This window comes from Paramormyrops kingsleyae, chromosome 18, assembly GCF_048594095.1.
Source record: "Paramormyrops kingsleyae isolate MSU_618 chromosome 18, PKINGS_0.4, whole genome shotgun sequence".
Taxonomy (NCBI): Eukaryota; Metazoa; Chordata; class Actinopteri; order Osteoglossiformes; family Mormyridae; genus Paramormyrops; species Paramormyrops kingsleyae.
The window spans coordinates 1,213,523-1,231,703 of NC_132814.1; the positions used below are offsets into that span (position 1 = coordinate 1,213,523).

Genomic DNA, 18,181 nt, shown 5'->3' on the forward strand with positions numbered 1-18,181 from the left:
CAGCCCAGGAGCAGAGAAGCCCACCAGAAACCCTCCGGTGAAGGCCCAGCTGAACAGAGAACAGCACCCAAGACAAGGCTTCACCAGGAGAGAGAATCCAAAGGGGCTCCACTCCACTGCTTCAAACGCCGCGCCTTCCTGAGTGCCATCGGCTCAGCAGCTCTGCCATCAACTGCCAAGACCCCCCCCCCCCTCACTCTTCAACCAAGTAAACCAACTTCCTTTCATTCTAACAACTTAAGCTGTTCTGTTAACCTGCTATAAGACACAAACTGTGCTTGCTTTGCAGAACAGTATTTCCCATTTCAGGTTACTCATTTAAATCCGGTCATTGCATTTTCATAATTACATTGTTTTATTCCGTTATTTCGTGTTTGTTGTTTGTGTTAGGTGTAATGTCTGTCTTATGTCAGTTGTAGTGTTAGCTAGGAATAAATGCATGTCTTTTACACAACTTTAGCCTCCGTCATTGTGTGTCTCATAATAAGTTCCTGCCATTGTGCGATCTTGCTACACGCTCTGAACCTCAAACTCGCCTGAAACATCGCGAGACTCTCTCTCATTGGCCGAGAGGGGAGCTTCGCTACCAATCGTGTACATTACCTGGTGATGCAGCTCGCTGGACGAGCCTTCTAACCCAGGTTACTAAGCGATACTGGTAATTAGTGAATCCCATTTAAGTCTCACATTAACAGACTCACAGGGATACCGCAATTGAGTTTGGAGGAGCCGACCATTCGGCATAACAATTGATTAATAATCAGCATTAAATAATAATTAATTAAACTTTAATTAATTCAAACATATTGGTGGAGAATATTAAAATTTATTTGAGCTATTAATTCCTACACTACCTTATGCTATTCTACCTTACCCATTCCTAACCAACCTTATCCTAATATATCATTCTTTAGCCATTCCTATCCTACCTTATGCTATTCTACCTTACCCATTCCTACCCTACCTTATGCTATCCTACCTTACCCATTCCTATCCAACCTTATCCTAATCTATCATTTTTTAGCCATTCCTATCCAACCTTATGCTTTTCTATCTTATCTTACCCATTCAACAACAACGGGTAACAAAATTATTTCTCTATAGTGCATTATGACAACATTACATCGTCTCAATGCGCTTTACAGCATCCCCACCCAAAGCCCCCAGTGAGTAAGCCATAGGCGACACTACCCTACCTTATGCTATTCTATCTTATCCGTTCCTTTCCTACCTTATCCTATTCTATCTTACCTTACCCATTCCTATCCTTCCTCATCCTTTACTATCTTGCCTTAGCCATTCCTATCCTACCTTATGCTATTCTCTTATCTTAGCCGTTCCTATCTCAGCCATTCCTATCCTACCTTATCCAATTCAACCTTATCTTAGAGATTCCTATCCTATCTTATCCACTGGTATCTTATCCGTTCCTATCCTACCTCATCCAAGTCTAACTTATCATAGCCATTCCTATCCTACCTTATCCTAATCTATCATTCCTTAGCCATTCCTATCCTACCTTATGCTATTCTAACTTACCCATTCCTATCCTACCTTATGGTATTCTACTTTAGCCATTCCTAACCTATCTTATGCTATTCTACCTTACCCATTGCTATCCAACCTTATCCTAAGCTATCATTCTTTAGCCATTCCTGTCCTACCTTATGCTTTTCTATCTTACCTTACCCATTCAACCCTTATGCTATTCTAACTTACCGATTCCTATCCTACCTTATCCTAGTCTATTATTCCTTAACCATTGCTATCCTACCATATGCTATTCTACCTCACCCATTCCTATCCTACCTTACGCTATTCTTCCTTACCCATTCCTATCCTACCTTATGCTATTCTACCTTACCCATTCCTAACCAACCTTATCCTAATATATCATTCTTTAGCCATTCCTATCCTACCTTATCCTATTCTATCTTGCCTAACCCATTGCTATCCTTCCTCATCCTTTCCAATCTTGCCTTAGCCATTCCTATCCTACCTTATGCTATTCTCTTATCTTAGCCGTTCCTATCTCAGCCATTCCTATCCTACTTTATCCATCATTCCTTAGCCATTCCTATCCTACCTTATGCTATTCTCTTATCTTAGCCGTTCCTATCTCAGCCATTCCAATCCTACCTTATCCTATTCTATCTTGCCTAACCCATTCCTATCCTTTCTCATCCTTTCCTATCTTGCCTTAGCCATTCCTATCCTACCTTATGCTATTCTCTTATCTTAGCCGTTCCTATCTCAGCCATTCCTATCCTACCTTATCCTAATCTATCATTCCTTAGCCATTCCTATCCTACCTTATCCTATTCTATCTTGCCTAACCCATTCCTATCCATCCTCATCCTTTCCTATCTTGCCTTAGCCATTCCTAACCTACCTTATGCTATTCTACCTTAGCCATTGCTATCCAACCTTATGCTAAGCTATCATTCTTTAGCCATTCCTGTCCTACTTTATGCTTTTCTATCTTACCTTACGCATTCAACAACAACGAATAACAAGTTTATTTTTTTATAGTGCATTTTGACAACATTACATCGTCTCAAAGCGCTTTACAGCATCCCCACCCAAAGCTCCCAGTGAGTAAGCCATAGGCGACACTATCCTACCTTATGCGATTCTATCTTATCCGTTCCTTTCATACCTTACCCTATTCTATCTTACCTTCCCCATTCCTATCCTACCTTATCCTTTTCTATCTTCCCTAACCCATTCCAATCCTTCCTCATCCTTTCCAATCTTGCCATAGCCATTCCCATCCTACCTTATGCTATTCTCTTATCTTAGCCCTTCCTATCTCAGCCATTGCTATCCTACCTTATCCTATTCTATCTTGCCTAACCCATTCCTATCCATCCTCATCCTTTCCTATCTTGCCTTAGCCATTCCTATCCTACCTTATGCTATTCTAACTTACCCATTCCTATCCTACCTTATGCTATTCTACCTTACCCATTCCTATCCTACCTTATCCTATTCTACCTTACCCATTCCTATCCTACCTTATCCTATTCTATCTTGCCAAACCCATTCCTATCCTTCCTCATCCATTCCAATCTTGCCTTAGCCATTCCTATCCTACCTTATGCTATTCTCTTATCTTAGCCGTTCCTATCTCAGCCATTCCTATCCTACCTTATCCTATTCTATCTTGCCTAACCCATTCCTATCCTTCCTCATCCTTTCCTATCTTGCCTTAGCCATTCCTATCCTACCTTATGCTATTCTAACTTACCCATTCCTATCCTACCTTATGCTATTCTACCTTACCCATTCCTATCCTACCTTATCCTATTCTACCTTACCCATTCCTATCCTACCTTATCCTATTCTATCTTGCCAAACCCATTCCTATCCTTCCTCATCCATTCCAATCTTGCCTTAGCCATTCCTATCCTACCTTATGCTATTCTCTTATCTTAGCCGTTCCTATCTCAGCCATTCCTATCCTACCTTATCCTAATCTATCATTCCTTAGCCATTCCTATCCTACCTTATGCTATTCTAACTTACCGATTCCTATCCTACCTTATCCTAGTCTATTATTCCTTAACCATTGCTATCCTACCATATGCTATTCTACCTCACCCATTCCTATCCTACCTTATGCTATTCTTCCTTAGCCATTCCTATCCTACTGTAGGATCACACATGCACATATCACAGGGCCTAAATTCCAGGTGGCCTGAGACAAGGCCGAGCCTGGTACGAGAGGCACCAAAGGGGGGTTACACACACAAACACACGCACACAGATAACCAGGGAGGCTAGCACTCCAACTTTTATTGCCCAAAGATTTAGGGACCTACAGACAAGCAGAGTGGACTTCACGGACAGGGGTCCCTCAACTTGGCACACAACCCCCTCCACATACACTCACTCTGCCTTACATTTCACTCACCCAACAGACGAACACCCTAAAGGAAATTTCATTTAAGTTTGGCTTTTGTATACCCTGTATATTGATTTACTCACGACTACTAGTCTCAATATACAGATACGTTATGTTTGTATGTGTCCTAACTTTTAGAGAGTCTTCTGTGTTAAAACCCCCCCTTCTCTTCCAACATTCCTTTGAGGTCCTAATCTGATCTTGGTGGACCTCACCAAGTTTCTTTGTTTCTACCATGCTATGTTAAAAGAACTGAATTAAGGTGTATTTTATCCATTCTGGAGAAGTTGAATTGGCATAAGCCACACCAAACAAAATATGTTGTTTCCAGATGTGCAACTTATATTGATATTACCACAAACTAACGGCCACGCCTATCTATGGATAAGATGTGCTGTTTGTAATATGAATATTTGATGTAATATCTGCACAAAGTGTAACATCTGTTGAGGTGCAACCCAAAACACCTGTATCCTATACTGATGTGAATCAGTCACATAGATAAAATAATTAATTGTTTAATCAATTAATACAGATGGTATGAGGTATGTACCTGTGAAGCTGGTATGGCATGTTTGGTATCAAACTGATTGTTAATCACCCCTGATTCCAAATCCGGTCAGTGATTACCATAAAAGTGGATGTATCAAAAGTTATAACAGCTTAATGAATATTCATCAGTAAAGGTAGAATCAGGCGGGCCATAAATCCCAAAAGGACTGATACAGACCCCCTTCCGAAAGCCCGCCAAATGGATGGCCAGCCATTGGGCCAGGAGTCGAATTCCTGGTCATCCCTATTCATGAACTTTAGACCATAAAAATCTAGCACCTCAGAACAAAGGCGAGCAGAACAACCGCCAACCAGCGCAGAGAACACACAGCAGCCATACAGAAAAGGCCATCAGCCCAGGAGCAGAGAAGCCCACCAGAAACCCTCCGGTGAAGGCCCAGCTGAACAGAGAACAGCACCCAAGACAAGGCTTCACCAGGAGAGAGAATCCAAAGGGGCTCCACTCCACTGCTTCAAACGCCGCGCCTTCCTGAGTGCCATCGGCTCAGCAGCTCTGCCATCAACTGCCAAGACCCCCCCCCCCCTCACTCTTCAACCAAGTAAACCAACTTCCTTTCATTCTAACAACTTAAGCTGTTCTGTTAACCTGCTATAAGACACAAACTGTGCTTGCTTTGCAGAACAGTATTTCCCATTTCAGGTTACTCATTTAAATCCGGTCATTGCATTTTCATAATTACATTGTTTGTTTTATTCCGTTATTTCGTGTTTGTTGTTTGTGTTAGGTGTAATGTCTGTCTTATGTCAGTTGTAGTGTTAGCTAGGAATAAATGCATGTCTTTTACACAACTTTAGCCTCCGTCATTGTGTGTCTCATAATAAGTTCCTGCCATTGTGCGATCTTGCTACACGCTCTGAACCTCAAACTCGCCTGAAACATCGCGAGACTCTCTCTCATTGGCCGAGAGGGGAGCTTCGCTACCAATCGTGTACATTACCTGGTGATGCAGCTCGCTGGACGAGCCTTCTAACCCAGGTTACTAAGCGATACTGGTAATTAGTGAATCCCATTTAAGTCTCACATTAACAGACTCACAGGGATACCGCAATTGAGTTTGGAGGAGCCGACCATTCGGCATAACAATTGATTAATAATCAGCATTAAATAATAATTAATTAAACTTTAATTAATTCAAACATATTGGTGGAGAATATTAAAATTTATTTGAGCTATTAATTCCTACACTACCTTATGCTATTCTACCTTACCCATTCCTAACCAACCTTATCCTAATATATCATTCTTTAGCCATTCCTATCCTACCTTATGCTATTCTACCTTACCCATTCCTACCCTACCTTATGCTATCCTACCTTACCCATTCCTATCCAACCTTATCCTAATCTATCATTTTTTAGCCATTCCTATCCAACCTTATGCTTTTCTATCTTATCTTACCCATTCAACAACAACGGGTAACAAAATTATTTCTCTATAGTGCATTATGACAACATTACATCGTCTCAATGCGCTTTACAGCATCCCCACCCAAAGCCCCCAGTGAGTAAGCCATAGGCGACACTACCCTACCTTATGCTATTCTATCTTATCCGTTCCTTTCCTACCTTATCCTATTCTATCTTACCTTACCCATTCCTATCCTTCCTCATCCTTTACTATCTTGCCTTAGCCATTCCTATCCTACCTTATGCTATTCTCTTATCTTAGCCGTTCCTATCTCAGCCATTCCTATCCTACCTTATCCAATTCAACCTTATCTTAGAGATTCCTATCCTATCTTATCCACTGGTATCTTATCCGTTCCTATCCTACCTCATCCAAGTCTAACTTATCATAGCCATTCCTATCCTACCTTATCCTAATCTATCATTCCTTAGCCATTCCTATCCTACCTTATGCTATTCTAACTTACCCATTCCTATCCTACCTTATGGTATTCTACTTTAGCCATTCCTAACCTACCTTATGGTATTCTACCTTAGCCATTGCTATCCAACCTTATGCTAAGCTATCATTCTTTAGCCATTCCTGTCCTACTTTATGCATTGCTATCTTACCTTACGCATTCAACAACAACGAATAACAAATTTATTTTTTTATAGTGCATTTTGACAACATTACATCGTCTCAAAGCGCTTTACAGCATCCCCACCCAAAGCCCCCAGTGAGTAAGCCATAGGCGACACTATCCTACCTTATGCGATTCTATCTTATCCGTTCCTTTCCTACCTTATCCTATTCTATCTTGCCTAACCCATTCCTATCCTTCCTCATCCTTTCCAATCTTGCCTTAGCCATTCCTATCCTACCTTATGCTATTCTCTTATCTTAGCCGTTCCTATCTCAGCCATTCCTATCCTACCTTATCCTAATCTATCATTCCTTAGCCATTCCTATCCAACCTTATGCTATTCTAACTTACCGATTCCTATCCTACCTTATCCTAGTCTATTATTCCTTAACCATTGCTATCCTACCATATGCTATTCTACCTCACCCATTCCTATCCTACCTTATGCTATTCTTCCTTACCCATTCCTATCCTACCTTATGCTATTCTACCTTACCCATTCCTAACCAACCTTATCCTAATATATCATTCTTTAGCCATTCCTATCCTACCTTATCCTATTCTATCTTGCCTAACCCATTGCTATCCTTCCTCATCCTTTCCAATCTTGCCTTAGCCATTCCTATCCTACCTTATGCTATTCTCTTATCTTAGCCGTTCCTATCTCAGCCATTCCTATCCTACCTTATGCTATTCTATCTTACCTTAGCCATTCCTATCCTACCTTAAGCTATTCTATCTTACATTAGCCATTCCTATCCTAACTAATCCAATTCTATCTTACCTTAGCCATTCCTATCCTACCTTATGCTATTCTATCTTACCTTAGCCATTCCTATCCTACCTTATGCTATTCTATCTTACCTTAGCCATTCCTATCCTACCTCATGCTATTCTATCTTACCTTAGCCATTCCTATCCTACCTTATGCTATTCTATCTTACCTTAGCCATTCCTATCCTACCTTATGGTATTCTATCTTACCTTAACCATTCCTATCCTACAGTACCTTATCATATTCTACCTTACCTTAATCATTCCTATCCTACCTTATGCTATTATATCGTATCTTAGCCATTCCTATCCTACCTTATCCTATTCGATCCTATACATTCCTATCCTACTTCATCCAATTCTATCTTATCTTAGCCCTTCCTATCCTACCTTATCCTATTTTATCTCATCCTATCCTATCTTATTTTGTCTCATTCTATCTTATCTTATCTCATTCTATCCTATTTTACCTTAGCCTATCTTATCCTAAGATAAAATAGGATAAGATAGGCTAAGATAAGATAAGAACATAAGAAATTTACAAACGAGAGGGGGCCATTCGGCCCAACAAGCTCATTTGGGGAGAACTTAACTAATAGCTCATAGTTGTTAAAATCTTATCTAGCTCTGATTTAAAGGAACCCAGGGTTTTAGCTTACGCTACACTAGCAGGAAGACTATTCCATACTCTAACTACATGTTGTGTAAAGAAGTGCTTCCTCAAATTTGCTTTAAAATGTTCTCCCGCTGATTTCCACTTATGTCCACGAGTTCTAGTATTTAAACTAATATTGAAATAGTCATTTGGCTGAACAGCATCCAGACCTGTCAGCATCTTATAGACCTGGATCATGTCCCCCTTAGTCTCCTTTGCTCAAGGCTAAACAGATTCAGCTCAGCTAACCTCTCGTCATACGACATTCCTCTAAGACCAGGAATCATTCTCGTAGCCCTCCGTTGCACCTTTTCTAAGGCAGCAATGTCCTTCTTAAGGTATGGTGACCAAACCTGCACACGATATTCTAGGTGGGGTCTTACCAAGTAATTATATAAATGTAACATCACCTCCCTTGACTTAAACTCTACACACCTAGAGATATAACCCAACATTCTATTTTATTGCTTCCCCACACTGGCGAGAGTGGGACATGGAAGCATCAACATACACACCGAGATCTTTCTAATATAAGAGCTTTACAATATGTAACCCTTCTTTCTAGGCTCAGGGAGGAGGATGATTAGTAAAACAAGTCCACCCAAAAACTTATTTCCTTATCTTATTTATTTTGACCTGTAACCACTTACCTAATCAATAATATAACAATAAACTATCTCCTCTCTAAGGCTCAGCCTGGTTCCGTCTCTATATAATCATTTCCAAACCCTTTTCCATCAGTTTTGTGTCTTTTCTTTTCTTATCTGGAATCCAACGGAGGGCGCTCGGCTCCGGTGCAGATCCTGGCAGGGTGCGTGTGACCGTATTCTTCCCCTGACCGTTTTCCTCTCCAAGTAGTGGTGTGCGATACCACAAGATTTGTGACAGCAGGACAGAATTTTGGTAAGGTTAATAAGTAAATAAATACTTTATTATAAAACACAACACAAAATGTATTTTTCTTAAATAAAGTGCACAAAATTAGAGAACCGGCTTATTTAAAAAAATAATAATAATAAAAATAATTAGTGAAAATACAAAAAAAAGTACAATAAAAAATACAATAAAGTTTAAAAACATTAAATGAAAAAGCTAACACAAAATGGTAATTATAGTCAATCAAATCTGAGCTATATTCAGTATATTTCTTTCAATTCCAGTAAATGTATTCATTTTATAACATGTGGCAATGGGATAATATTGTATCAAATAACATGCTCATTTCGATTAATTAATCACAGAAGAAGTAATGAGTTAAAAAATAACTTTGATTAACCGCATTCCATGATTCTGGTCACGGTGACTGAAAAATCATCACGTTAACCCAAACCATATACCTATTTGAACCTGATGCTAACACTAGCATCCATGATAAAAAGGTCTTAGCATAATTTATACATTTTGAGTTTTAACCACTTGCACTTTGAAAGTTTAATATTAACTAATGCTGAAGATGACTAAAATATTACTGGCACCACTATACTCTACCTGGATATTCTCTGCCAAATTGCAAGGCCTCTGCCAGTGAGTGTGTGTGCGCGCGCAAGTGAGCCTGTGTGCTTGCCTGGCGCCCCTGAGTCACGTGACGGTAATGTTGGCATCAAATTACAAGACTGAGGAGGAGGAACAAAGCCTGTCGCGTGCTTATCGTTTTATCAATTATGTCATAACGACAATATCCTCGATATAATTTGCTTTCAGGGTTTCACACACTATCACAGCCTTAACCTGGACTGCGGACATCTAAAAGAAAAATATGGGTAGGGAATATGGCGCACTAGAAAAATAAAACATATCCCTTTTTTCCCTTTTACACATAACGAACTCATATCACAACAACATGTACATATCGATGACACATTATAACATCCAAGGTTTACGTAATCTCAATGGGCAAATAAAGCATTATTTAAATCCCCGGTAGGTTTTTTCCTTTACTTTTTATATCCCGCCATAGCACAATGAACATTTTCCCTTAACGCAGTCCCGTAACACTCACCGAAAAACTAAAGGATAACTCTTTTTTTTTCCCCGAAATTACTTTTAATTTAAGAAAAGCTAAAATTAAACCAGCTGCTGGCTTGGTAGCTCCACCATGCCGGCCTGTCTTATTCCACTTTCCGTGCGCTTCTCTCCTTCTTTCTATATATTTTTCTTTAAGAGCTCTGCTTAAACTGCCACACTCCTAATCCAGGTCTTTACCTTCGGCATGTAACACACCCTCCGCGTAGAACAGGGCTTCTCCGTCTCATCCGTCTTCTTGATCATATCTTTCACCATGCTGACTTTCTCCACCTTCTCGCTGCTGTTCTTTTCCACGGCCTCATTTTTTTCTAAATGGGTGTCAGATTCCTTAGCTGTTATTTTAATTGTAACGGTCATTTTAATTTTAATCTTAACTACTTTCATTTCTTTGCTTTCCATTTTTAAGATATTAAGTCTCTTCAAAATGCAGCCACTCGCCAAGATGCTCGAAAGAAGTTTGAGAAAAGAAGTACATGTGATTCAAAAGTAATCAAGCTGTTGCCACGGACGCCCATTCGTACCATAACAAACAATACGATCCTATGCAGGTCGTCGGCGACTTTCGGCTGCGATCGGCTCCGACTGACCGGTCGTAGGTCCGATCCGGCCGTAAGCAGGCTGCCGACTCTGACGCATCTGGAGCGAGACTCAGGCTTTCAGACTCAAACGCTCACAGCAATCAATCTTATGGCGAATCTCTATTCATCCATTTTAAACCCAAAATTGGCTACATCAAAAGCGTTGGGGCAGTTTGCAAACCCTAAATACTATTTGCAAGGTAATAAAACTGTTAGGTACATGTAGCCTAAGTACGTGTGTAAATCTCACGCCAACCAGCTGACCAAAGTTGGCAACCCTGCGTAAGTCACCCCTTTATTTTATATGCAAAAATGATTGTATTGTTGGAGTCAGAACTCCGCCGGGTCCGTTGATGAGAAGAGATTCACTGCACAGTCGAGGAGTGGTTGCAAGTCACCAGTTTATTCCCTGACAGATTGCGCAATCTGGGAGCAAACATCCGACATACATTCAGCATGTACAAGAAGATGCTCGAACTCTAGGGGTCGGCTCTAGGTCTTTATAGGCCTTTTGGGGTGTGGCCCCCCTCGTCTGTACTTTTCCATCTACGTGACTACATCATACTTTAGCTTTTGCTCTAGTTAGTATGTGTGCATGTTCCCAAACAAGGGTAAAAAATGAGTGTCAGCAATAAGATGGGTTCCTGTTCTCTTAGTGTCTAGAACAAGGTCATCTTGACCCGTTCCCTTGCTGTAAGTTCCTGCTTTTTCCCATTTACGGGTAAGATCACCTCATCCTAGTCTCAGTTCCCTTGTCTATTTTCTTCATTGGGTTAGAGGCCATACAGTCATAAAATTATTAGTTGTATTTCTTAAATAATTAACCCTTCAATTCCCCCTTTTGATCTCCGCTAGGAGATCACCCTGATTTTAAGTAGTATATGTGATCCTGTTGATTAAGATTATAGGCAGCATGTGATTATGGGCAGTAATAAGGAAATGAACCTGATTATAGGCAATCATGTTACCGCACCCCACATGCATATGCCTCACCCAATGTCGACCAGTGGTGCACCCATTATGATAATAATAATCCCAACAAAGCCATACCGCATAACTCCGGTACGACGCATTCTGCTCCTGGCAATTTATCACGTCACATAAGTCGAACACGAAAGTGGTGGGGGTGCCTCTCAGGTACTGAAGCTTCAGAGGGGCCTCTCCCCCTGACCCCACGCACTCGAACGAAGCGGCTTCTCCCGTCTGGACAATGGAAAGCAATATAATCATCAGCAATTTAAGCATTACACACAATACATTGGTTTCCCCCACAAGCCCCCTTTTTATCTTGAATCTCTGCATCTTGGTCCTGATGATCTGCGACGGATGATGTGTTGATTTCTTCAATCAGTCAGGGGTAGACTGCCCTGCTGATCTGCTCAGGTCAAGGGATTATTCTGCCCTTCTGTTGAGACCTGAGTCGCGTCTGGTTCAGCCGAACTGACGCTCTGGGTGTCTTCTCCGAGGTCCCTCTGTATCTCTGCGGTGGTCCTGCCTGGCTCCTCTGCAGCTGCACACTGGCTCCAATGGAACCACGTGCCCCCTTTGTCTTTTAGACGAACTGCGTGTGACGTCCTCTCGGTAACTCGGAAGGGGCTGGTCCACCTGGGCTCTGACCACTTCCGTTTGATGACTTTCAGGAGGACCCACTCTGCCGTGTGTGGTTCGGGTGCCTGATTCCCAGATCTCGTTTCCTGGATCTGTTTGGAGAAATCTGCAACGAGAACTTGCAAACCATCATAATACAACCTCGGATTTCGCTCCCCCTTTTTGTCGGGGGTCCAGGATAGCCCTCTCTGGGGTCCCGGAAACTGCCTGCCTGTCTGAAGCTCAAAGGGAGTGAACCCAGTCCCCCTATTTATAGAACACCGTACTGACATCAGTGCCAGCGGTAAACATCAACCCAATTCATTTTAGTCTGTGCACAGATTTTTGCCAATTTTTGTTTTATTGTTTGGTTCATTCGCTCCACCTTTCCCTGGGACTGCGGATGATAGACAGTTCTGAACGCATGTCTTAATCCCAACGCTTTCTCCACTTTCTGGAGGTCTTCGTTCTTAAAATGAGTCCCATTATCTGACCGGATCCTATTGGGAAACCCGTGTCTCGGTATGTACTGATTGATCAGAAACTTTATCACCGATGCGCCATCCTCCTTTTTTGTGGGCCATGCTTCCGGCCACCCCGAAAATGCATCCACACACATCAACACATATCTGAACCCCTTCACTGGAATAAGCATGTCTGTGTAATCTATGATGATTTCCTCCCTTGACCTTGTACATGTTGGGAACTGTCCTTTTTCCGGCTTGACTGTGGGTCGCGAGTTATGAACGGTACAGGTCGCACAATCTCGAACGTGTCCCTGCACCATGTCTTTCATAAACGGATGCCACCACATAGTCAAGTTTTCTAACATCTGTTTCACCCCTGCATGTCCAACCCCGTGAGCCTCTGCTAGACTGCCTGGCGAATACCGGGAGGCAGGGCTGGTTTCCCTTCCTTATTCTGCCACAGGCCCCCCTCCTTGCATCCCCCCTTTTCTCATCCACATAGTTTTCTCCTCTGGAGAGGCTTTGTCCTGTTCTTGCTGGACTTTTTCCAGGGTTAGCCTATCACTCAGCCTAAGTTCCTCTTCCACCGTGACCATCTGTTTGGTCACATGGTATCCTGCCGCTCTTTTTGCTTCTTCGTCTGCTACCTGATTTCCCTTTGCTACCATTGTTCCTGACCCTTCGTGGCCCCTGCATTTTACTACGGCCACTTTTTTGGGGAGCATTAGGGCTTCCGCCAGCTGTTTCATCTCTGCTTCATGCTTTATTGGCTTGTTTCCCGCAGTCAAAAATCCTGCTCTGAGCCATTGGCTGAGTTCCTCATGCACTGCGCCTACAGCGTAGGCTGAATCTGAATATATGGTGACTTCTTTTCCTTCCGCTAGTTTTAGCGCTTCAATTACAGCTATCACTTCGGCCCTTTGAGCCGACTGGGCTCCTTCCAGCTTTTCTGCAATGAAGGTGACATAGTCCTGTTCTTGTCTAGCAACCACTGCGTATCCTGCCTGCAAACCTCCTGTGTCCGTCCTGAAACAACAACCATCTGTGAACCAATCCTCTGTTCCCTCTATTTTTTCGGCTTCTAGATCTAATCTAACCTTCTCCTCTTTCTGAACTCTGGACTCACACATATGTGGTTCTCCCATGCTCATCCGATCGGCCATGTTTATCCCTTCGTGGGAAAAATTCAAATTGGGTGCCCCTAGTATTTTGCAAAGTCTCTGCTGCCTAAGCGACGTCATGGTAAAGGTGTGTGAGTTTACATAGGCCACCACGCTGTGTGAGGTCAGGATATGCAACGCGTGTCCCATCACTATGTGTGCAATTTTCTGAATAATTTTAGCCACTACCGCTGCATGTTTTGTGCATGCAGGATGTCTTTTTTCTGTAGTCCTGTAGTATCAAGTTTTACACTCACGTACATCAACACTCTCCGCTCTCCCCCTTTTTTCTGAAACAGGATGGCGTTAACAACGTCACCTGCTTCAGAAACATCCAAGTGGAACGGGAGAGAGTAATCTGGGAGGGCTAGGTCTGTGGCCTGGGCTAGTTTCTGCTTTAAGATGATAAAAGCCTCCTCTGACGCCTGGTCCCAATTGAGGGATGCACTGAGGCGACGTAGGCCGTGCTCCCGGACCAAAGCCCTCAGAGGCTGTGTGAGCCCCGTGTAATCTGGAATGTACGTGCGACTGTAGCCTGTGAGACCTAAAAAGGACCACATGTCTTTTACCGTAGTGGGTTTTGGATGATGCAGGATAGCTGAACGATGAGCCGGGGAGAGACCTGTCCCTGCGCTGGACAACACTCGACCTAGAAAGGACACAACTGTCCGCGCAATCTGCAATTTATCCTTACTGACCTTCAACCCTTTTTCCTACAATCTGAGCAGCACGGACTGGGTGGCTTGTAGGGCCGCCTCCGATGTTGGGGCAGCAATCAGGAGATCGTCAACGTATTGGATGAGGGTGACACCCTCCGGGAGAGAACATCCCTGCAAAGCCTGCTTTAAGGCCTGATTAAAGATCCCTGGAGAAAGGGCGAACCCTTGAGGCAGGCATGTGTACCTTAGCTGACAACCCTTGTACGTGAAGGAGAATATGTCTCTGCACTCCTCTGCTAGAGGCAGACAGAAAAAAGCATTTGCCAAGTCAATACAAGTGAACCACTTCTGTCGTGGGGTCAAATTAGTCAGGGCAACATATGGGTTTGGAACTGGTCACGCCCATGATCCCTAGCTATCTGCTCATGTTGCAAGAGGGCTGTGTCCTGTGCTGCGACCTATATGCAATAAGTGCTGCAGGAGGGTGAAAAGGAGATCTGTGGGATCTGGGTCTGCACCCAGTCCTTTGATTCTCTGGCCCGTTTAACCATCGGGCCCAACTCTTTGGCCTGGTGTTTTAGGATGGAGGGCCAGAGAGACATGTGGGACAGCCTCCTGTCCCATCATAAACCAGGTCACTTGTTCTGGGGTTAGCATGGTGGCTGAGGCTACTCCTTCGGGACCCACATAAATGTTCTCAAAGGCCACTGTTGGCCTTCCAGTTGCTCAACAAACAGTTCCTCATACCATTCAGTATTTTCCCTATCATAGAAAAGGGTCACATGAGGCGGGTCAGGGGGGCACATAGGGCTCTAGGAGCAAGATCCAGGGCCGCCACGCTGAGTAGGCCGCCAGGATGCCAGCCAGGCCGGGCTCCAGTAGGCCCCAATAGATGTCTGCCAGGGCCTGGTTACCACTGTCCCGCCCCCGTGTTAGTGCCTTCCGGCAGGGTAACCACCAGTCCATCTGCACTGCACAGAATTGAGGCGCCCAACTTCACCAGCATGTCCCTGCCCAGGAGATTCACTGGAACTGAAGAAGACACAACAAAAGGGTGGAGGAAAGTCTGTTTCCCCACCGCAACTTTCACAGGTTTCGTTATTGCCAGTCTCTGTTCTTCTCCCGAGAAGCCCACCACGGTCACTGTTGAGGCAGACAAATGATGTTTCTCTGGGACCACGTTAAGAGTGGAGTACGTGGCTCCCGTGTCCACCAAGAACGGCAGTACCTTATCCATGACCAGGAGCGAGAGCATGGGGTCTGCCTCCCCTGCCTCCCGGGCCGCTCGTGGGCACTGTCACTGGGGAGGGGGAAACCAGTCCCACTCCCCCCTTTCCATCATCGGGTAGAGTCCTGCTGGGGGAACTGCCTGTGGGTGTGGTGCCATCATCTGTATGTTGGGTGCCTGCACTTGGCCTGTAGGAGGTCCTCCCCTGCCGCGTGCACTGCTAGGAGGGGGTGCTGGACAATCCCTTGCCCAGTGGTCTTCTGCCCCACACCTGAAACAGACACCTGACGGCGGTCCCCTTTGCGGGCCGCCCCTTCTCCAGCCCCGGCCCCTGTATCCCCGACCCCAACCGCCTCAGGCCCTTCCCCACTGTTGGCCCCACCCTCCCTGTTGGTAGGTGGGTGTCCCATTCCAGGGACCCGGTGGTTGAGACGGTGGTCCCTCTGGGGAAACCCCCGCCACCATCTGCTTCCCCTGCCCTGCCTTTTTGTCTTGGATCGCCTTTTTTCTGGCTTCACCCACCTGCAGCTTCAGCAGCTGCGACTGCAGTTCCTTAAGGTCGCCTTCCTCTTTCTGTGTTTCCTCTTTTGCCCTCTGCAAATGATGGACGACATGCCTGTCCCACATCTGAGATTCTGCTTCTTGGAGATCTGGGTTGTTTAATATAGCCCCCTTCACTCCCGCTGGGACTCCCTCCATTACTGCCCGCCTGAACCATTCCCGCTGCGCCCCATCCTACCCTGGATGGCAGCCAGTGCAACAGGTCCTATCCTCTTTACTTATTTTATTTATCTACTTCAAAGGTTGTGGGTTTGAGTCCCACCGGAGTCGCCAATATTCTCTGGGGTGGAGTTTAGGTTCCCATGTAAACTTTGGGATCACTGCTCCGCTTGGGGCGGGGAAAATCTCTCGCATGGCGTCACCCAGGTCCACTATCACCGCTGTCAGAATCACACTATTTGCAACTGTCGTAACCCTTGCTCTGGCCTCTAAATCCTGTAGAGCGTGCTTAGTCATACATCGGGCTGCCACTGCCCGGAAATCCCCCAGGGCCAACGTCAGACCCTGAGTGAGTTGATCCAACTTATCCAGCCACTGTCCTCCCCCCTCTGCCGGGGGAGGCAGCTTGTCTGCCAAAGCCTGCACATCCCCTATTGAGAAAGGTTCATATCTTTCTCTGCCGCCTGTTCCTCGCAATAGAGGTGCGACGAGCTTTGTCCCTTTGGAGCGCAAGCCGTATCCAGTTCCGGACGACCCTTGCGCTCCCCCTATGTATTGTGCACCTAGTGCGTCTGTCTGGTTTTCCCCTAAAGGCTCTTCCTCACAGTCCTCAAACCGTGCGTCCTCCTCAGTCTCCTCACACGTCCCCACTAACTGTCCCACCACCTCTACTTGCCTTTGCTTCCTGCCACTTAACTTTAGCCCTCTTCCTGGGGTGGCGGGTTGAAATATGCCATTCTCCCCGAACTCCTCTGCTTGCTCCCGCGCTATTCTGTTACGGAACGCTGGCTGGTCTGGTGCCCGTGCACAGTGCTGTAAATCTAACCTGTCTCCTGTCCCTTGAGAGGAGGACTCAGCCTCGACGTCTGAGCCCCCGTCTGGTTCCTCCTCCATTTTCTCCGACCGCGCACCTGCTGAGACTTCCCGAGTCCCCTGTGTGCGAATGTGGAGGGTTCCCCCTGTAACATTAATCATTGGGCACATGTGGGCTGTGGGCGCTGTTGGAGACATTCTCTGGCCTGTATATGCCGGAGGAGGATCCTCACTGCCTGTCTGTGTGCCTTCTGCAGGAGAGGGTGACTCACACTCCTCTCTCCCCTCCGTATGGAGGTGACTCGTCCCCTGCCAGAACAGAGCCAACGCCGACCACTCTCTCCTTTCCTTCTCATACTTTTCTATCTCCTTCTTAAGCTTTCCCTTTTTGATCCGATTAACGCTCACTCTCTTCTGAGCTGCCTCGTCCCTGAGACTAGCCTGCTCTCTCTCTTTTTCCCACAATATTTCTCCCAATGAGCACCTGTCCTCCGCTTGGCATCCAGCGCTCCGAATCGCCTCACACATACGCTGCGCTGCATCTGTTACCTCTTTCTCCTTATTATTCTCCCTACTTGCCCCTGCCACTGCTTCCTTCACCACCTGAATCTGCCTTAACAGGGGCTTCCACACTGTATTTTTAGGAGGTGCCCATCCTCCGTCATCTGGCTCTCTATCAAACTCGCGATCCATTGTAATTGGGCCAGCTATGTTAGCTTTATTTTATTCCTATTATTTAGTATTAATTTTTATTATTATATATTACTTCTCTATTCTGCTTTAATCCCTTTTTTTTTTTTTTATATCATTTATTATTATTATTTATTTATTTATCTTTATTTTCTTCTAGCAGCGCTTTTACCTCTGGGTGGGGGTTCACCCAGCTACACTTCCTACACCTTTTATTGTAGTGTAATGTCCTACTATTAAACACCACCAATACACAAAACAGCCTTACAAACAATAATTCTTCATTCACATTCCCCGGAGTAGGGCATACCT

General features: G+C 44.6%; 1 pseudogene; it reads right to left on the minus strand.

Annotated features, from left to right (window-relative positions):
- Positions 1-12,844: 12,844 nt before the first annotated feature.
- LOC140579693 (uncharacterized) lies at positions 12,845-17,260 on the minus strand (annotated as a pseudogene).
- Positions 17,261-18,181: the final 921 nt, after the last annotated feature.